The 21,748-nt window shown below is 48.5% G+C and overlaps 1 protein-coding gene across 3 annotated transcripts in view; it reads left to right on the forward strand.

Moving 5' to 3' along the window:
• NOL4L (nucleolar protein 4 like) overlaps positions 1–21,748 on the forward strand; it is a 125,799-nt gene that overhangs the window by 66,181 nt on the left and 37,870 nt on the right. The gene's annotated exons all lie outside the window — the stretch shown is intronic.

Here is a 21,748-nt window from a genome sequence, read left to right on the forward strand (position 1 = left end):
TGCAAGGCAAGTGGCCCGACTGCTTGCAAAGAAGGACTAGGTGAGTGCCACCCCCTCCCTCCACCAGTGCCCAAAACCAGAGGAATAATGTCTCACCTCCGGCTTCAGGTTTTCTCATCTGTTGTGACATGTGAACCTGCCGTAGCTTTGAGGCCTGACTTGGGGAACGGGTTCTTTCTCCTATGTTGAAAGTCTGACTTCCAGCCCTGGGTGCATTCCGTCCTGGCTGGTCTCCTTGACAGCCTGAGCACATGTCCGCCGAGGGGGGTGATGGCTCCACAGTCAGCTCCGAGGTGATGTAGTGGGACGTGCTCAGGTAGCATCTGGGGCTGTGGCACCCAGTTTGAGGATCTGAGCTGGTTGACTGGAGTTCTGCGCTGCCCCGAGGGGGAGGCCTGGTGTGCCCTCCCATCCCTTCAGCCTCCAAAGGTGGAATGAAGTAAGCTTGGCTCTGGGTGGTAGAGCTGTTTGCATCTTTTCACCTGAGATGGCCTATCCTATGATGGTTGCATCCCTAAGAAACTTCATGTACTCAAAAACAGTGGGGAAAATGGTGTTGGGTTTTCAACTCACAACAGCAGAGTTGTTTTTGTTCAGCAGTGCCAGTTATAAGGGTGTTGCTTCTGTTAATAGTTATAAAATTTAAACACCACCACACAGGGTGAAGCACAGAGGCACTCGAACAGCCAAACAGCCAGGAGTACAGCCCCATGGCGCTTTCTTTCCCAGAAAATTGTGCTCAGTCCAGCTCAACACTGGAACCAGTAGTGGTCAGTGTAGCCCACGCTGTGGTCCCGCGTTAATGGATCCTGTTATGTCTCCTTTGGTATACACATTCCTGCCAGCTGTGGGGCATGAATACTGTAGGTTAGGTACATCAGCAGGGATTCAGTCATTCAACAAATATTTACGAAGCCCCACTCCATGAGCCAGACTCTGGGGGTGAGCAAACACAGCACTGTTCCTAGCTCTCCTTATGATCTAGGGGGAGACAGACACTAATGGAAAAATCACACACGAATGGTAATCAGCCATCACGGTGCAGCTGTGACCAGTGCCAGGCAGGAGTGACACGTACGCACACATGGTGCCACGAGCACATAGATGGATATGGCAGGGGGACCGAGGCAGGGGTCAGGAAGCTTTGGCTCAGAAGGGGGTGCTTGAGCTGAGATCAAGATCGGAAGGCAAGAGAGCTCCAGGCTGAGGAAGCAGCTTGTGCACAGGCCCTGTGGCTCAAGGGAGGACAGTGCTGGCGAGAATTTGCGAGGCCAGTGTGGCCGGTGTGGAGAGTATGAGGAGTTTTGGTAGCTAAAGGAAAGTGGGAGAAGCACAGCGTTGGGTATGTAAGCACTAGATGCGCATCTGTGAATGAACGGAAGTTCATGAAACAAGATGGATAAGTTGCCCTGGAGAGGCTCAGGCTACTCTCAGAGGGAGAGAGAATTGTGGGAGGGGTTTGTCCCCAGGGTGCTGGGGCTGAGGCTGAGATTGGGGTGGCCTCAGTTGACAGTGGAGTTCACTGTGTCTTCTTCGCCTCCATTCCTGATTTCCCAGATGGGGGTCCTCTGAACGTTCCTGCGGTAGGAGATAAAGGCACAGACCCTCCTCGCACACACCTGGCAGGAGAAGCGGCACCCCGCCTTGTACCTAGGGCCCTTCAGTTGTCAGTCTCTCACACTCCACGCACCACAGTGAGTGCTCAAGGCCCCAGCCTCTCAGCCAGCACTGTTAGCCTGGTTCTATAGCCAGGCACGTGGTGAAACAAGAAGTCGCATTGCTCACTGGATTATTTATCTGCAGCAGCGAGGAGGGGCCAAGGACCCAGATGTCTTTGATTCTTCAGCTTGAGTTGGAACTAAAAATACATATACTTGAATTGGTAGCTTCTTTCCTGTAGTGAAGTCAGGGCAGGGCTCCCCTAGGTGTGGGCGATGGCTCCCCACCCCGACGCAGCCACAGGACTGGCTCCACTGCTGTCACACCCTGTGTCCCAAGACAAGGCTCTGAAAGGAGTTCATTCCCTGCAGCATCCCTCCGACCCAGAAAGGGCTGCCAACAGAAGACACCTGTCTGTCTGCAGATCACTCATGCAGGCTGTGTGGGAAATAAGCCCAATTCTAAAGTAACGGGAGCTGGGATAAATGATATTTTATTAATGCTGAACAAAGCTCTACATCTAAAAACCCTGGGTGAGAAAAATCCAAGAATTCATTTTTTTCCAGCATTCGATATCCAGGAGACACTGTAATGGTGAGGCAAGTAGAACATTTTCCCCTCACTTGGGTTTGAGCAGACAACGAACAGGTGGTGGAGTTTGCTTGTGAACTGGACAGAATCATGTCACCTTTTGTCCAGTTGTGTCGGATTAATGTGCTGAGAAATGGACCTTTCTCCACAGAGGATATTAGGTAATACAAAATCTAATAATATTGTTCACACAAGCAAAAAAGATTCTTGACGTCTGATCCAATGCAGCAAATATTTACAGTCTCCTCAACATGCAAGACATTTAGGGCTCAGACTCCACCCTCGCAGGACCTCCATCCTAAGACACAAGACCTGCAAGGAGCTGTCATTGCTGTGTCCACACTGAGCTGAAAATAGGTGAGGGCAGGGGACTTCCCTGGTGGTCCAATAGTTAAGACTTCCCCTTCCAGTGCAGGGGGTGTGGGTTCAATCCCTGGTCGGGGAGCTAAGATCCTACATGCCTTGCGGCCAAAAAACCAAACCATAAACCAGAAGCAATATTGTAACAAATTCAATAAAGACTTTAAAAATGGTCCACTTAAAAAAAAATCTTAAAAAAAAATAGGCAAGGGTAGCCTGATAAAATTGGTTTTTCCCCCCTTACTTGGGAAAACAGTCATAAAGATATAAAACTGAAATCAAATTTAGTTGTATTGATGATGACTACATTTTCTTGTAGGGGGCAGGGTGTCAAGATTTCATGAGGTACGGCCTGTCTCGGAGAATGTTCCAAAGCATTCTCTGATAAGGTGAGGTCCCAATGAGGGGTGCAGGCTGTGCTCGTAGGGCCAGAGGTGGCCAGCAGGTGCAGTCTTTCGAATCCCCTTTCAGGGCTGTGTGTAAGATACACCAAGAGGAGTGTTAGGGTCTCTTCTTCACACAGCCACTGGTTTTGTTTTCTGTCTCACTATTTTCTTTCATACATTTTTTAAATTATACACGTACACATGGCCTCAGTAGCCAAAAAGCAAAAGCATGGTGACAAAAATCACCATCATCCCACCACTCAGATCACTGAATATTTTGGTGTCCACCCTTCCAGACTATTGATTAGAAAAGAGAATTATCCTGTACATACTATTTTACAACCTGCTTTGCTTTTTTGATGCTGATTTCCATATTACTCAGTCTCTTTACCCTCTGGGCCTTGATGTTTCCTCTACCAGATAAGCTGGTCGTGTAATTTTCCTGTCATTCACTCATTCCTCACCTGTATCCATCCATCCATCCATCCATCCATCCATCCAACCATCCATCCATCCATCGTGCACCTAAGCTGGCACAGTTCAGGTGCTAAGGAGACAGTGGTGAACAGAGTCTCTGCCCTGCTGGCTCTCACAATTCAGTGAGGGAGACAGGGAAAAGCAAAATCAACACTCTGCGGTGTGTAGGAAGAGCTTAGGGGAGGAAGGGAGGAGGGACAGGGGAGGGAGCAGGGGGGATGTTGTTTCAGGCACCTGTTCCATGTCCGGCACTTTACACACTTCACCCCTCGCCCTCACAGCACAGCAGGGTCACGTTATCATCCTCATCTTACAGGTCCCATAGCTGAGGCTCAAAAAGGTTCCGCACTTGCTCAAGGTCACACAGCCACTAACATGAATTGAAATTCAGAACTCTTCCATCGGAACCTGTGCGCCTGCCACGGCCGCAAGCCCTACTTCTCCCCACACTTCCTGGATGAGGGTGTGCTCCTTAGAATGTGAGGCGGTGTGCCACCTGGGTACTGAGTATCGGATCGCCAGCAGGGCTAGTGGAGAGAAAACGTCCTTGGCAGAGACGCTGGCAGAGCCGGCAGAGAGCTTTGTTTGGCTTGGGAACAGGGAGCCGCCTTAAATACACGATGCTTAAGGAAATACGGGAAGAAGGATTTAGTGGGGGGCTGGGGTGGGGTGGAGGTCGCTCTCTACCTTGTAAACGCTCAGTTACCTGCAGCGGTACATGTATAATTTGATATCCATGGTATGGGTGATGTGACCCTGATCTTTCCTGAGATCGCAGAGTTTGAACCAAGACCCCGTAGTAGAGATCAGATCCCGATCCAAAGGAGAAAGACAAATCATCTGCGTTCCTTCCCCAACACATACTTTCATTTTATAAAAGCGGAGGCTGAGACCCCGGGCGGGGGGCAGGGGGGTGGGGCGCGGCTCAGCAGTCCTCCCAGGGCAGCCCCTAGTTCAGCGCTTTTTGGGTTCCCACCGCCCCTCCAACCCCTTGCTCTGTCCAGAGCAGGAAGGCTGTCGGCACCTTCCTTCGCCGCCCGCCTCCCGTCCCTCCGGTTCTTGGAGCAGCACTAATGCCCCGCTAATGGTTTTAATGGTTCTCGCAGCGGCGTGTGAAGTGGTGCGCTGCTCCATTGTTTAAACCCGCGTGATGGAGACTCTTACTGGCCTCCATTAACCTCTGCCTCCCTCTCCTCTGCGGCTCCCGCCTGGCCCAGAGTTTTCCTTGGGTCCTGGAGGTGGGGGGGAGGAGGGGCCGACGTCCCCCCTCCCCGCCACACATGGGGCCTGCAGGGTAGCCCCTGCCCAGAGCCCCGGGGGTCTCCTAAGTATTGGCCCTCCTGCTGCTTTCATCGGCCAGCGTGGAGCAACACTGTCCTCATCCAAGATTCCAGCCCACTCACCCCAGACCCCTGGGGTTGGGCTGACAGTACCAGTTCTACCACCTACTGGCTGTGTGGCTTTGGGCAAATCACTTCACCTCTCTGTGCTGCTTTTTCCTCACGTTTACTTGAGAATAATAACAATACACCTACCTCACTGAGTTATTCCAAGAGTTAAATGACACAAAGCCGGTGTAGTGCCTAGCACAGTGCTGGGCACCTCAGAAGCATGGAGGAAATCTCAGTGACCTCTGCTGCTGTTGATGGTAATGTTATTACGCAACCTTGGTTTAATAGACACAGTGAACGACCTTGTCCTAGAGACCAGGGCCGCAAAGATGAATAAGACAGCATAGCTGGTTTCCAGGAGCTCTTCTTAGTAGAGGAGACAAGACAGCAGCCATGGAACTGTAATCCAGGGCCAAAAAACAGAAACAACAAGGGACCAGGAACCTGCCAGGTGGTTCAGGGGACACTCGCTTATTTTAAAATGAGATCTGGACCAGCAGAGGGGGCCTGGGTTAGGGAAGCTGAGGGGTAACAGCTCTAGGAGGACCTGGGCTGGGGAAGGCCAGAACGGTTTGGGAAAAAGAGAAGAAGGAAGAAAAAAGAGGAGGCGGAGGGGACTCAGAGCATGTACTTCCTGGAAGTGAGGCCACAGGAGAGCCCTTTCCTCAATCAGCACTCGGGAGCCAGGCAAGGATTTGGGGCAGGAAATGAGCACATTCCAAGTGTGAAACTTTCTCAGGCTCCCATCTTCCTTAGTGGAGGAGGAAACAAGCCCACTCTGAAAAACGCTCCACATTCACTTTCTTAATTGTGGTAAAATATATGTAGAATTTGCCATTTTAGCCATTTTTAAAGTGTACAATTCAGTGGCATTAAGTACATTCACCATGTTGTGCAATCATTACCACTATTTCCAAAATGTTTGCATCATCCCAAACAGAAACTCTGTAACCATTACGCAATAATTCCCCATTCCCCCCACCTCCAGCCCCTGGTAACCACTGTTTCACTTTCTGTCTCTGTAAATTTGACTATCTAGGTACCTCATATAAGTGGAGTCACATATTTGTCCTTCTGTGTCCGTCATTTCACTTAGTATGTTTCCAAGGTTCATCCATGTTGTAGCATGTATCAAAACTTCATTCCTTTTTATGGCTGGATACTATTCCATTGTATAGACAGACTGCACTGTTTTCATCTCTTCATCCATTGATGGACATTTGGGTTGTTTCCACTTTTGGGCTAGCCAAATTCATTTTTTAATCTTTTAGACCAGGTTGTGGGACAGGGAGGTATTAAAACAGGGATCTGTTCCTTCTCTCTCTGAGTCCTTACCCCTCTTTGTGGCTTGCTTTTCTCATGGACATTCTCAACCTCTTTCCTGCTCAGAAGGGCCCCCCAAAATGGGCAGACCCAAAGAGGGAGCACAGCTGATGGATTACAGGGAGAGCCTGTCACTAACTTAAACAGTGCCTGACTCAGAGGACTTTTACCTGTGGAGAACCTGTGAGTGCTGACTCTGACACCCAGATTTAAGAGCTTGATAGCCATGGTAATCGCCTCCTTCCCCTTGTCAGGCTGCTGTGAAGCCCAGGTAAGATGTGAGCTCAGGGGAAAAATAGCAGAATGGAAACTTTGCCATGTCCAAGGATGTGATGGTCTCTTAAGGAAGCAGCAGTTCTGATGTGCTGGGGTTGTTTTTGTTTTTGTTTTTTTTCTTTTTTATAGTGAAAACTTTTATATTTAGAATTAGCCAGCTGGACTTAGTTTAGATAGTACCAATTTTGTTGGCAACATCCAAAGCATCATAGCCAGGGCCCAGTTGACATGGGCTTTCTTCTCTCCACCAGGCCTGATCAGGGTGTTGACCTCGGCCATACCAATGTCATAGAGCTGCTTCACAGCCTATTTAACCTGGTGCTTGTTGGCCTTGACATCCACAGTGAGCACAAGTGTGTTGTTATCCTCTGTGTTCTTCATGGCTGACTTGGTAGTGAGGAGACTTGGGCTGCCTCCTGAGCTGCAGTGTTTTGGGCCATCAGAAGGTGGGTGATGTCCAGATCTTTTTTTATGGCTGTGGATGACTTTCAACACTGCTTTCTTGACCTTCAAAGCCTTTCCTTTGTCTTTGGCTTCGAGAGGGGCAGGGGCTTCCTTCTTTACCTTCAGTACCATCTTCATGAAAAAGCCTGTGTGTCCTTGAAAATTAAACAGTAATCTTCATGGAATAGAAATAGAATGTAGAACCTCTAAATGACTAGAGGAAAATAAAAGAACCAAAGAAATCTTGATCAGTCCAGCAAGAGTAATAAAATGAGGGAATAAAAGAAGAAGCAACCAAAAAAAGATATAATAAATGGAAAACATATAGGTAAACAGAAACAAGATCAAACACTAGTAAATCCCAATAAACATAAATGGGTTAAATTCCACTACAAAGAATCAGAAAGGCTCAGATGAGGTTTTTTAATGGTAAAATCCATTTGCTATTTATAAAAGACTTTTTTTTTTAAATGACACAAAAAGGAAGATTAAAACATAAGAAAGAGAGGGTTTGCTATTAATGTCAAACAAGTTCAAGGCAAACATGTTCAAGGCAAAAAAAGCAGTAAATAGGGCAAAGGGAGATATTTTATGTTGATCAAAAGCACAGTTTCCCAGTAAGGTTTCAGGGCCTCTTGATTTTGGAGGTCTGCCCTTGGGGAAGTTGAGGCCTCTTGACCTCAGAGGTCTGCCCTGGGGGGAGGTCAAGGAGGGCAATAGGTCCTATGAACATAAAGAGTAACTTGGGCTTCACTGTGAGAGGCAGCACCTTTCTTTTCTTTTCTTTTCTTTCTTTCTTTCTTTCTTTCTTTCTTTCTTTCTTTCTTTCTTTCTTTCTTTCTTTCTTTCTTTCTTTCTTTCTTTTTCTTTCTCTCTCTCTCTCTCTTTTTTTCTTCTTTCTTCTTTTTCTTCTTCTCCTTCTTCTTCTTCTTCTTCATTCCTGAATGCTCATGTTTTATCCCTTTTTCTTGTGAAGATCTTTTATAATCCTAGCATATAAACAGAAAGTGAGTATATTCTGGACCTTTACTGGTCCCTGGACATATCAGGGGAGCAGAATGGGCAAAGGGTGGAGGCAGCATCTTTCTTTCACATCCCTCAGCATCTTCCCATCATCAGTCTCTTCACCTTTGCAATTTTTTGCTACTGTCTTGCTGTAGCCACTTCTCTAGACCAGTATTTTCATACTTTGAGCATCAGTATCTGCTCTTTGGAAATGTTCTTGGAGCAATATGAGGGGTGGACCCTGTGGAACTTGTGAGAATGTGGGGTCTGCTGCCTTAGCTGCCTGAATTTTAGTCCGTCTCCTCTTTTCCCCACTGGACTCACCCACTGAGGCATGCTGGGGCCATTTTCTCAGTTCCCAGCCTCCTTTTTCCCAACTCCAGGCCTTCCTTATTCACTGCTGGCTTCCTTCTCATGTTCCATTTCTTGCCTCCCTTCTCTCAGACACCCCCGACAGGCTTCTGGGATCAGCCTGCCTGTTACTTTTATGTAGCTGCTAGGGGGCCCAACTTGCTTCCAGGCGAGTCCCAGAAGGGCCTGAAATGCCACTGGCCCTATTTTCAAGATCTGAGAAGCTGTAGCACAAACCTTTTCACATCTCAGTAAATCCCTGGCACTGCAGAAGGTTTGTACTGCGGCAAGAAAAACAAAAAGCCACCGAAATACTGACCTTGACCAAGGCTACTGTTTGGATTTCTCCAGGCAAAGAATGATCCTCGGCACATTTCTGCTGTGAGAAGATGTGCAGGTGGGGTAGTTGCTCTCAGGTTCTACCCTGTACCCCTTAGGCCCTCCCGCATAACCCCAGGGCAGCTAACCCTCAGAAGCAGCTTCTCAAGTGTTGATTTTTTATTTGATTCATTTTTACTTTTATCAATAAAAAATACATATCTTAAAAATCATATAGAAAAACATCAGATCCTGTCCCAGCCTCCCCACTGCAATTTCTACCCTTCAGAGACAGCCTCCTTTCTTTCTTATCTTTTAGCTATCTCTTCTGGTATTTATCTCCTATTTCTAAATAACATGTGCTCACACTGCTAGTTCTTGATTTTTCAATTTGGGCTGTAGAGGAGATAAGTATGTACACTATTACACCCTTTCATAAACACATGTATTATTTCTCCTTCCATCCCTCAGTATTATCTATACCTCTCTATTTAGATAAATTATTATATTTGTTATTATGACTGTATGGCTTATTCATAGCTGAGCCAATTATCTCAGCAATCACAGCCAACTGTGATTACATTTTCTTTCTTTTGATTCCCCAGAGTTAGCAATTGCCTCTTTTTTTCCCAGCCTTAGCCCTCTATCTTTTGATCTTGCTTATGGTGTGTGTTTTGTCATTTTTATTTTTATGTACTCAAATTTATCAGTTTTTTTTAATAGCTTCTGCATTTGAGTCTTAAAAAAGCTAACTCTCCTCTGCCTCCATGTTCTCTTTTAGTACTTTCATGTGTTCATTTTTTAAATTTTTTAGAACAGTTTTAGATTTAGAGAAAAATTGAGAAGATAGTGCAGAATTCCCACATTATCTCCCCCAAACACACAGTTTCCCCTATTATTAATATCTTACATTAGTATGATACATTTGTTACAATTAATGAACCAATACTGATACATTATTAACTCAAGTTTATGGTTTATTTAGATCCCCTTAGTTTTTACCTAATGTTCTTTTTCTGTTCCACAGTCCTATCTGGGATACAGTATTACCTTTACTTGTCACACCTCCTCAGGCTCCTCTTGGCTGTGAGTTTCTCAGGCTTTCCTTGGTTTTGATGACCTTGACAGTTTTAAAGCATACTGGTCAAGTACTTTGGAATTTGTAGAATTTTGAAATTTGATGCTTTTCTGAAAATAAAACTGGGGTTTTGGGTTATTAGGAGGAAGACTGCAGACACAGAGTGCTATTTAAAAAAAATTATTGAAGTATAGTTGATTTACAATGTTGTGTTTAATTTCAGCAAAGTGACTCAGTTATACATACATACATATGTATATACACACACCCATGCAGCCACACACACACACACACACATATTCTTTTCCTATTCTTTTCCATTATGGTTTGTCACAGGATATTGAATATAATTCCGTGTGCTATATACGGTAAGACCTCATTGTTTATCCATCCTATATATAATAGTTTGCCTCTGCCAATCCCAAACTCAGAGTGCCATTTTTACCGCATCATATTAAGTGTACATACTGTCACCATGATTCATGACTGTCGGTGTTGCCTTGGCCACACTGGCCGACACAGTGTTTGTCAGGTGTCATCTTGGTCCCATGCTGGAATCTGGGGGCTATAAACATTGACCGCCCAGCGTTTCCATCCTCCTAAAGATGGTGACAGGCAAAATAGGGCATCTCTAAACTTGAGAGGGAAAATTTTCTGGCAAACCTCTTTTTTGAGAGGACAGAAAGGGAAGTGAAAAGCCCATTGTCAAACATCTTTGTTATAGGGCATTATTTTAGTGATCAATATATTTCACTGACAATCCTCGGGTGCTTTGGAAAAACTTGCGGCAGTTTCCAAATACTTGAAGAAAATGAGCATTACGGCTGTTTTGCCAGGGCAGCCTGGGTTCAGGGACGTCTGTGTCTCTCTTCTTTCCTCCTGCTTCTCTGAAACTGTGTGGGAAAGAAGCAGAAAATAACCAACATCCTGTCTCGAAAGCCTGATGCAGTTAGTAGATACCCCAAACCTAAACAGCTTATTGTCCCCGTCCATTCCTAAAGTCTCGGTTCCCTTCCAGGCTGCCGAATCCACCCCCGTGCTTGCAAGGATGCCGACACGGCCTTTCAGCTTCATTATCTGGGGGGGGAAATGCACGCAGTGCCCATAATTTACTGGTGCAGGCAGGAGAGCTGCCTGGTGCCCGGAGCAGAATCCTGCATGCAGGGCTGGCCTGGAGATGCTTTATCTGTGTCAAGGGAAAAGGTGGGAACAAGGTCAAGAGCTGCTACCTGGGCCTCCATCCATGGGGGCAGCTCTGTCTTCTCAGAGCTCTGACTGTGAACCGCCCTTCAGGGCACCCAGGGTAGCTGACTCCCTGCTCTGTCTCTAAGGACCCAGCAGGAAAGGAGGAGTCTCTCCCCAGCTGGGCCAGGAAGGATGACTCAAAACATCCAGATGGTCAATGAACCAACGGCCGACCTTGTGACTCCCCCCTCAACTGTGGGTCCAGCCTGACTGAGACCCAGAGGGGCCTTGTTGTCTGGTGGCCAAGTCCTGTTGTTGTTTTTAACAACAGAACTCCTGACCCCAGTTCTTGGAGCAGCTCATGTAGAGCAAGGGGGAGATCCCTATTTTTTGTCACATGTTTTTGAGGGCGAGACCCCTGGTGGCTTTGCGGAGCCTTCCGCCTAAGGGACCGCAGTGCAGGCTGCTTGGCTCTGGGCGGCTGAGCATTTATGGATTGTGGCTTTTACACCACTTCTTGACACCCCACACCTTGCCAGCCTGATGGCTCCTTCTCAGGTGGGGCCCAGACAGGTCCCGGGCCCAGCAAATAGGTGTTCCAGGAGACCTGACCCGACTTGGTGGGTGGGTGGGCCGGGGCTTTGTAACCAGACCTGGAAAATGAGGAGGGTTTCAGACGCTTCAGCAGCTGACGTCTGGAGATCAATTAGAGATAATGGCTCTGGGTGGACTCGAAGAAGCATGGCCAAGATTTTTCCTGGTCGTGATTGTGTTTACCTCATTAATGGGCCTTTTTTTTTTCCCTTTTTTTGAGGGTGGCACAGCCGTGTCACACTGTGAGTTTGTGCCGGCTGCCTCATTTTGCTCATTGGGTGACCAGCCGTCGACCCCTGCCAGGCTGGGAGCTCCCCAACCTGTACTCAGACAGAAGAGGCAGAGGCCCATGGCGTCTGCTCACAGCGCTCCAGATCCTGCCCTCCCTTGTATAGTTTTTAAAAAATCTCCTCTTTCATTCATTCACAACTCATTTAAGCTCCTTTGACATCCCAGACACTGTCCTGAGACAGACAAGAAGCCCACTCTCCAGGAGTTCACAGGCCGTAGAGATGATAAACAAGTCAAGAAGGAAAAAAAAAATGTATGCAAAAGTGAGATGTTTAGGGCAGAGAATTAAAATAGAGACCATTGATAGACTGCACCTCTGGGTGAGGAAAAGATGGTGTCCAAGCCCAGACGCAATTGATAGGAAGTGGCTGGCCCCACGGAAGAAAAGTTTTCCAGGTGGAACAGGCAGCAAGTACAAAGGCCCTGGGGTGGGAACAGCAAGGGGGCTAGGACAGAGAAGCCAAGGGGCAGACGTGCTGGGGAGAAGCCTGAGCAACCTGCAGAAGACAGAGCTCTCTGGCCCACGCATCGTGTGTGTGTGTGTGTGTGTGTGTGTGTGTGTGTGTGTGTGTGTAGCCTCAGGGCACACCTTCCTCTTCCAGAGGAGGGCAGGGGCTTAACTGGAGGTGACAGCAAGTGGACATGAGCAGCCAAGAGAGCCCAGCGACCCGACCTTAGGTGTGGTCTTACCCTGACCAGCTGTCTAACTTTCACTTCTCCATGCTGCAGCTTCCCTGTTACAGGAACGGCAGGTTTGGGCCAGACTTCAGTGGTTTTCAAAGCTCGTTTTTTGACAGAGGAACCCCTTTCTTCAAGGAAACTGTTCTGGGGAGGAAGTTAGGATGTCAAGGGTTAGCCGCAGGCAGGCACGTCGCTGGCAAAGCTGGGAAGGGGGCCCAAAGCTCTGCCCACCTGCCCCTTCTGCCCCCAGCCAGCCCACCTCCCGCCTTCAGCGGTAAATAACAGGGCCTGGATAGCCCTGGGCTTTGGGCTGGGTTGCTGCAGAGAGGTGGCAGAGGGGCTTAGCCCAGCGTGACCACAGGCAGCCCAGTCCCAGGCTGGCTGCTCCTCTCTCTTCTGCAGCTTCCTCTTCAGTAGACATGAGTGACAGAGCCCATGCCTTGCCAGCCCCATGGTTGCTTGGAGGCTTGGATGTTTGGAACGGCTCCAAGTGCCTCAAGAAAAAATAGGATAGAAACAGAAGATCCTCTTTAATGGAAACACTGCTGTGGCTCGGGAAGTGCCCAGGCACACCTGGGCAGAGCCTGGCACCTTTCCCTCTGCAGAGTCCCCCATCTCACCCCCACCACTGTACCACAGTAGCCACACAGACCCCCTCTCAGTCTCTTTCAGGAGTTGACCCTCCAGGGAAAAGGCCACATGGGAGTGGGGGCCTTACTGTCCAGTTCACCCACAAACAGGAGCCCTGTGAATCAGGCAGGGATGCTTTTGATAACAGGTCGAAAAACCCAGCTGACTGTATAGCAAAACATGAAGGTTTTTCACACCTAAAACAGAAAGAGTGGAGGAGCGTCTGTTGGTGGTGATGTCAGCCACGTTGGGCTGATGTCTCTGTGATGCTGTTGACCTTTTCCTCACACTTGCAAGTTGGCTGCTATTGCTCCAGCCATCTTGTCCACATTTGGGGTGAGAGGAAGATGGAAAAGGGTTGCGTAAGCTTAGTTCAGCAAAGCAAAAGCTTTCCCAGAGAGTTGCCAATAGACTTTTGTTAACATCTCATTGGCAAGGGTCACATGACCACCTCCAGCTGCAGGGGGCTGTGAAAGAAAGAATTTCACTCCCCATCCTCTGTAGTTGAAACAAGGAAGAGAGAAATGTTGAGTCTGGGTATCAGGTAAGTTAGTCCACAGTATCTGCCATGGCCTGGGTGCCATCAGCTGAGCTTGACGATGCCTTCGGGTGTTAAGTTGCCAGAGGCTTGGGCAGGGGGAAGAATAGTAAGGGAGGGACTTCCCTGGTGGTCCAGTGGCTAAGACTTCGCCTTCCGATGCAGGGGGTGGAGCTGGTTGGGGAGCTAAGATCCCATATGCTTCCCAACCAAAAAAACCAAAACATAAAACAGAAGCAATATTGTAACAAGTTCAATAAAGACTTTAAAAAAATGGTCCACATCAAAAAAAAAAAAAAAAAAAGGAATGGTAAGGTAAGGAGACAGAGGAGAAGCCGGGAGGAAGGAGAAGAGAGGAGGCGGCAGCGGGGAGGGAAGCAGGAACCATCGCTGGAGGCTTTCTGTGTGCCGGGTCCCTCACAGACAGCGGGGGAAACTGAGGCTCTGTGGCAGAGAGCTCAGGTAGCTCACCAAAGCCGCAGGGTGAGCCTGTGTTCCCTCCCACATTAATGCGCTGTTTCCCAAGGGGTGGGCGGGGAGGTGGAGGGAGAAGGGAGAGGAGAAAGAAAGTGATGGTGAGGGTAGGGCCAGGCCAAGATCCCCTGCGCCAGCAGCTTAACGGACGCAGGCCTGGGTCTCACCACCACGGTCCCTCACCTGGGTCAGGCCCTGGCACACAGTAGGGGCTCAATAAATGTTTGTTGACTGATGTCTGTACCGTTGATTACTTATCTTTGACATCATCCTCATCATTAACAACAACTAGGGTTTGGGCAGGTGTTCTGTGCCGGGCATCCGTCCAGCGCCCTGCAGGCATCCCTGCATTTAATGTGAACGGCAGCCTTCAGAAACAAGCCCCTGGTGTTGTGCCCCCATTTCAGAGATGAAAAAACGGAGGCTTGGAGAAGTTAAGTCACCTGCTTGAGATCACACCAAGGAAGGGCCTGAATGCAAATAAAACATGTCCCCTGCCCTACCCCCACCCTAGATGCTAACCGCCAAACACATCACTCCGGCCACCAGAAAGGCCTCTGGGCAGCAGCTCTGGCCCCCGAAGCCTTGGCTGCTACCCGTCCCCACCCCCTACCTGCAGGCTCCATCATGGAGAGATTTAGGGCCAACACGGGAAGTGCCACCTGCCCCAGTTTCCCAGCGTCTCAGGCTCACTCAGCCCACAGAGGGCCCCCCCCATCCAGTCACCTGCCAAGGAGTGGCCAGAGTGGCCCCCCAGCAGACTTCCAGGCCCAGCTGCCCTCAGGGGCTGCACGGAGAAGCCAGGGGTCCAGGCAGGGGCTGACCGCCTCAGAGCAGCCCCAGCCCATTCCCAGCTCCCAGTGCAAGGGAAACCTCCTCTCATCCAGCCGCAGACTCATTCTAGAGGGTTCCTCGCTCTGCTCTGCTGGAGGTCAGTAAAGCACAGTGTCCTGTGGTCCGGGTCAGTGGTCTCACCTGGGCAGGGCCCACCACACATCCTGGAGACCAGTGCACCCTGCTTCAAACCCCAGCACGGCCACTGGCTTTTAGCTCTGTGACTGTGGGCATGTCCCCTGGTCTCTGAGCTATTGGGTGCCTGGATGTGTCATTTAATCTTCCTCCCAGAGCCCCTACTCTTCGTGTGCAAATGGCAGTTAATATCACCCTTGTCATTTGGCTGGTTAAGTAAGGCAACATATCCTACCACCCAGTCGGGTGCCCAGTGTCGTGTGGGTCACCGTAATTGATTACGCCGAGCTCTAAGCTGCTCGGCCACGGTAATCGGCCTCGGTTTTTTTCCCCTTTTCCAAACTTTTATGGAACTATAACACACATACAGAAAAGAACACATGTCGTTAAGTGGACAGCTCGGTAAATTTTTACAAATTGAATCCACCTCTTGTGACCAGTACCCACATCAAGAAACAGAACTTTGTCAGCACCCCCAAAGACCCTTTGTGCCCCCCTCTGGTCACTAAGCTTTGGCAAGGGTGACCACTCTCCCGACCTCTAATACCACAGATTGCTTTTGCCTATTCTAGAACTTTATATAAATAGAATCCTACAACATGTGCTTTTTTGCCCACGAGCATGAGTTTGTGAGAGTCCTCGTGTTGGGCCTGCACCACTAGTTTGTTCCTTTCCAGGGCTGAGTAGTATTCCACAGTGTAGATGTGCCACCAGCAGCCAACCTCTTGGTAGTTTCCAGGCCGGGGCTGCTGTGAATAGCGCTGCCGCGGCCGTCCCGGCATGTGTTCTTCAGAGCCCACCTGCACTTGTCGTGTGCACCTAGGAGCCGTAGTGCCCGGCGGGGCGGGCCTCGGCGTTTTGGCTGAGCCTCTCCAAAGGTGCTAGGAAAGAAGGGGGAGAGGAGGTAGGTGCCCTCTCTGGGGAGCTACCATCTAAGATGGTAGATTAAGGAGGCTGCACTTAATTTAGAGCTCTGTTGCAGACTTCAGGGCTGTGCCAGGCAGTGGGTAGGACGGGGTCCTGAGTGATGCAGTGGTGAGTCCCTACTGTGCGCAAGATGCTGCTGGGGACTCTGCCACCTAAGAGCCTGTCCCAGCCCCTGAGACTTCACGGTCCCTTTGGGGAAATGAGGTACTAACGCAAGAAATGGGAAGAACCACAGGTGCACTAAGTGATGTAAGACTGACGGAGACCTGCCACCAGAGCCAGCTGGATGGCCTGTGAGACTGCTGCTCTGAGTTCAGAGGGGTGGGGATGTCTTTGTGGATGGCCCAAAGTATCTTTCTACCTTGTAAACACCCACGCATCCTTCAATGCCCAATTCAAATGTCACCTCCTCAGTGGAGCCCTCCAGCATCCAATATGTCCTTCTCACATACTAGGTGCTTCCTTCCTAGCAGGTCCCACAACTGTCGAGTACAAACTGAATATATATCCTGTGACCAAAAACTGTGTGGTCATGTGACTAATCTCTGTCTCTCTCCTGCTGGCCTGCAGGCTCCGAGTGGGCAGACCTGTATCTGTGTTGGTCAGTGTTGTGTCACCCATGCTCATCATGGCGCCTGGCATGTGGTTGGGGGTCTATACATATTTGTGGGAAAAAAACATGTGTCTGGAAGCATGCATGATCAGTCTTAAAGGGGGTCACAACGTGGGCGATTGAGGGACAGAAGATGTGAATCTGAAGCAGAGTTCACAGTCTGGAACAGAAGGCTGTAAGGCCAGCAGGGCTGTGGAAGCCCTTAAACACCAGGCCAGAGAGCTCTAACTTGGTTCTGCCAGCGACTGGGAGCCATTGAAGGTTTTGGAGTAGGAGAGATTCATCGATGACATTTTAAAGCAACACGTTTCAAAAAAGGCAGTTGATGAAATTGTAATCTTTACCTTTTGTCGTGGTTGTTAGGAAAGTGTATTTCAACAACATTAGTTATATGCATCATGGGAAATTTATCTGAATAGAGAAGGAGTGAGGAAACGGTATGGGACAGTTTCTCCCAGATTTCAACAAAGGTGTCAAACCAACCATGAGGTTGCAGCCAGCTGGGCAAAAATCAGCAAATGTGAAGCATAAATGGATAAGCTGAGTTACTACCCAGCCCGCAGATCAGGTATTTTGAATCCAGGCACGTGTGAAGCCCTGGAGCTTCTATCCGCACTCCTCTTCCTGCCGAGATGCCCTCTCCACTTGCCACCTGTCACATTCCGCCCGCCTTGTTTGGTTCAGAGTAGATGTCACCTCTTCCAGGAACCACCCTGCCAACAGCCCCTCAGTCAGAAAGGATCCCCGACCCTGTTTACCTTAATTATGTTGCACCCAGAGCCCTCCCTGCTGTGGCAAGGGTTTAATTGTCTTTATTATGCTGGGGGCAGGGACAGTTCATGGCCGGTAGAGGTGAGTGCTGGCCTCACCAGATAATAAAATATATTCCAGAGCTCCCTATCGGGACAGGAAGAGACAGATCAATAGGACAGGCAATTCCAAAAATAATAGGAAATGAGTATACTATAAAGATGGCACTTCCACTCAATGGATAAAGATAAGTTGTTTGAAAGATGGTATTGGGACAACTTGGATAGCCATTAAAAAATAAAATACGCTAGATCTTCACCTCACTTCTTATATGGAGATAAATTACTGATAGAATAAAGATATAACTCTAATGAAGGTATAAATGCTCTAGAAGAAAATATGGGTGAATTACATTTATAATCTTAGAATGGGAAAAAAAAAACCCTTTGTTTTGACATGAAATCCTAAAGCCTTAAAGGAAAAAAAAAATAATGGGATGATATAAAAATGTAAAATTTTCATATGGCAAAAAATCCCATCATAAATAAAATACAAAGACAACAAAAGGAAAATATATTTGCAAAATACATGACAAAAGATTAATTTCCTTCCTTTCTAAACAGTTCTTACAAAAAAAAAAAAGACCACCAACCCAAGTAGAGAAAAGGGCAAAGAATACAAATTGATTGCTTAAAAAAAAACAAAAGTTACAAGTGACGAGTTTAAAAAAAAAGAATCACAAGATTGTTTAAAAAAAAGAAAAGTATTACACATGATAACATAAATATAGGCTCACATCCCCAAATGAAGAGGGCAAAGAGAGACACCATTTCTCACTTCTCAGATTAGCAAAGATAAAAGAGCTTGCTAATACTAAGCGCTGACAGGTGTGTAGTGACATGAGCACTGCCAGATGCTGCTGGCAGCTGAGGAGACTGGAACAGCACTTGTGAAGAGGGTTCTGACCAGCACTGTGAAAGTGCAGACTCCTGATGATGACAGTAAAAGCTACCATTTACCCAGTACTCCCTCTGGGGGAGAGAGCAAGCTGTATTTTTTGACCTAACCTCAGAAGTCATAGACCCACATTTCCACAGCCCTATCCATTGGGCCAGGGGACCAGGGTGTGACACCAGGAGGGGGGAACATCAGGGGATAGCTGGGAGGCTGGATACCCCAGTTTCTAATGTCAAAGGAGAAATTTTGGTGTCAAGTGCAACATTAAACACACTATCTTATTATCCACTTTGTAGACGAGGAAACTGGTACCCAACGGCACTTGTTTGGTGTCGGAGCCAGAACTGGAACCAGTCCCATTGACTAGACTCTATTCTACCTCCTCAAACATCTCCCGAAGCCATTCCTGCTTCCTTATAATCTCATCTCCTCTGATCTACAAACATAATTTAGGTGGTATGATTTCTTTGCTCTTAGAATAAAATGCACACGCCTCACGGTGGTGTCCAAGGATCTGAGTGCTTGGCCCTGCACACCCTCTCACCCTTACCTCCTCCCACCCTCCCCCTCGCTCTACCCACACTGGTGGCTTTCTAGTCCTCAAACATGCCAAGTCTCTTTCCACCTCAGGGCCTTTGCACCAGCTGTTTCCTCTGCCTGCAAGACTATGCTCCCAAGTCTTCACCCAGCTGTCAACTTCTACCATCCCAGGGTCAGGGCACATGTGGGCTTACTCCTGAGAAGGGCCTTCCCTGACCACTCAGCCCAGAGCCCACCTTGTCTCCACCCTCAAGCCCTCTGCCCTCCACCCCTCACCTCACCATTCTCTGCCTCTCCTTCATCCCATCACCACCCCACTCCTTGCCTCTGGGGTCCAACCAAGATTTAAGCTTTGCATTTCGTTGTTATTTCTCTTTAGCCTCGTGACTGAGAACAGTCAAACCAATGACAATCTTTTGAAGAGTCCAGGACACTTGTGTCGTGGAGAGTCTCTCTTTCAGTATTTCTTGGCTGTTTGTCTCTTCATGAGCAGATTCAGGTTAAGCATTTTGGGAGGGAGAACTTGACATGGGGAGAACACAACATAGGTGATGCTATGTTCTCTCCCTGCATCCCTCCAGGAGGAGAACAGGTGGCTCCACTTCGGGGTCTGCTGAATTTGATCACTTAGTTGGGGGTCTCTGCCAGTCTCTCCATTGTGCAGGTACACGTGCCTTTTATCATTAATAAGTAACTTGTAGGGATAAAATTTTTGTTTAATGCTTTGAGATGCTTGAGCATCCATTCCGGTCACACGAAGATTCTCTTATTCCTAATCACAAACCACTGGTTCCCATGGCCAGGCCCCTGCTCACAGAGCATGCTCATTTCATATGGGAATCTGCCTGGAGGGGTTTGTTGTTTAAGAAACTCTACAGAGCAAATGTCTTGCCAATTTTGCCATTTACAAAGGCACCCACTGTTTGCAGAGCCTGGAGGGGACATGAAGGCAGTACTGCCCCCTTAAGCAGACGAGAGCAGCCTTTCTCTGTTGTGGTCTCCCACCAGACTGGGGCTGGAAGAAGAGACACATCATTGGGAGAATTAGTGGTCAAGAAACTAGGTCATGCCATTCCCTGTTGGGACCCATGCTGTGACCACTTTAAGGAGATGCGCAAAGAGGCTGAAAGTAACCTACACAAGGTTACTCAGGGAGTGGCAGCTTCTGCAGGAATTAAGGAGCCGGGAGATTTCTGCAAGCTTCAGCACACATGAAAACTCACCTAATTCGCAGCGCTGCTAAACAGCCAGGCTTCTCCAGGACTCCCAACCGCTTCCTGTGGGTCGAGTGGGGCTGGGGCTGTTTTAGCTCAGGGATGGTAAATGAGTTCATATTTCATGCCTAGAGAAGAATCACTGCTCTGCCCTCCTGGGTGGTACTAGCTCTCTCTTATTAGTCAGAGAAGAGGTGGGTTATCTGGGTTCAATTCCATCTTTGAACGTCAGTTGGATCAGGCTTTATGTTTCAAGCCCAGATGTCCATCACTGCTGTGAAATAGTGACTCAGGCCAGGAGAAGTCAAAGGTCTCTAGAAATGTGGTGGGAAGAGATGGGAAATGCTGGGCCTGAATTATCTCATTTTCAGAGTGAGGAAGGACAATTCCCGTGTTGGAAACACCCACATTTCCCTGTATGAACCAGGAAGTCATGGCCACTGATTAATTCTAAAAATCATTATTGGTGTGTGGATGTTCAGGCAATGAAGCCTCCAAGTTGTCCCCCACCACAGAGGATGCGAAGTAAAGATCTCATAGAGAAAAGTGAGAAGAGTGAGTTGGTTTGAAAACACATCTGATTTTAGGGATAAAAGGTGCTAATGAGTAACATGCTTAGAGCCTCTTTTAAAAATAAAGTGTGAGTTTTATATTAACAGTAAAATCTTTAGCGTGTGCAGAAGGAAGTCTATGTGCTGTTAATTTGATGTGTTGTTTTTATTTTTCTAATGGATGAATACTGAGCCCTGAACCTGTGGTGGTGTATTTCCAACACGTACCTGTAGAGGGAGCCTTGTTTACCTCGGATTGTTCACAATGCACAGCTTTCAGTGGAAGAAAGAAAAAGGCTTTTTACAGAAAAAAAGTTGGAGGGTTAAAGGCAGTCTGTTTCACAATTGCAGACAATCGCGGTGGCTGTCTCGTTTTCTCTTCTTTGCTGGTTTTGCTGCGAATGAATTGTAGCGTAAAGTCAGTAGAAATTGCCCTTCCTCTTTGGATGCGACCAGAGGAACCAGGTGGTGGGATCGTCATTGGTTTGTTTTGTTCTGTTTTTTTGGCCATTTCCTCGTAGAATTCCACAAGGGCAGCTCTCATCCCCGTTAAAGCACAAGATTTTTCTGCAGGCTGATCTGTTGGAGGGTGTGCATTTGGGGAGGGAGGAATCTGCCTCTGACCCATCTAATCCGTCGGGGTCTAATTCTGCTGTTGGGGTACGAGCGCGTTACGTTTCAGGCTGAGTCTGAGGTTGCACAGAGGTCCAGGGTCCTCGACCCCCGCGACGGCCGGTGCGGTCTTCTCCTGCACCCCAGGTGGACGAGGTCTGTCTGCGCGGAGCACGGCGTCTCTGATTCGCGTGGGTCTTTCCCCTACTGCGATGCTGTGTCTGCGGACAGTGCGCGCCCAGGTTTGGGATGGAACAGCATTCTTGCTGTTACCCTATTACTTTACAACTGTATCTTGCGCGTCTTAAGGAGCCCGCACGACGTGGTCTAGAGAAGCACAATGACTGGCGGGAGGGGTGGCGGGGAGGGGGCCGGGAGCAGGCCGGCGGCGGGCGCTGGAGATGGTTGAAATGTTTGGGTCGGACAGGTGAGCGCAGCCGGACTCTTCGGAGCCCGCCGGTGGGAAGCAGGGGAGCAGGGGAGGGTGTAAACTAAGTGGTGGGAAAGAGACAAAGGAAGAGTGAAGAGGCGAGATGGTGCGGAATACGGGAGGGGGAGGGGAG

Source organism: Hippopotamus amphibius, chromosome 12 (assembly GCF_030028045.1).
Source record: "Hippopotamus amphibius kiboko isolate mHipAmp2 chromosome 12, mHipAmp2.hap2, whole genome shotgun sequence".
In the NCBI taxonomy this organism is placed as follows: domain Eukaryota; kingdom Metazoa; phylum Chordata; class Mammalia; order Artiodactyla; family Hippopotamidae; genus Hippopotamus; species Hippopotamus amphibius.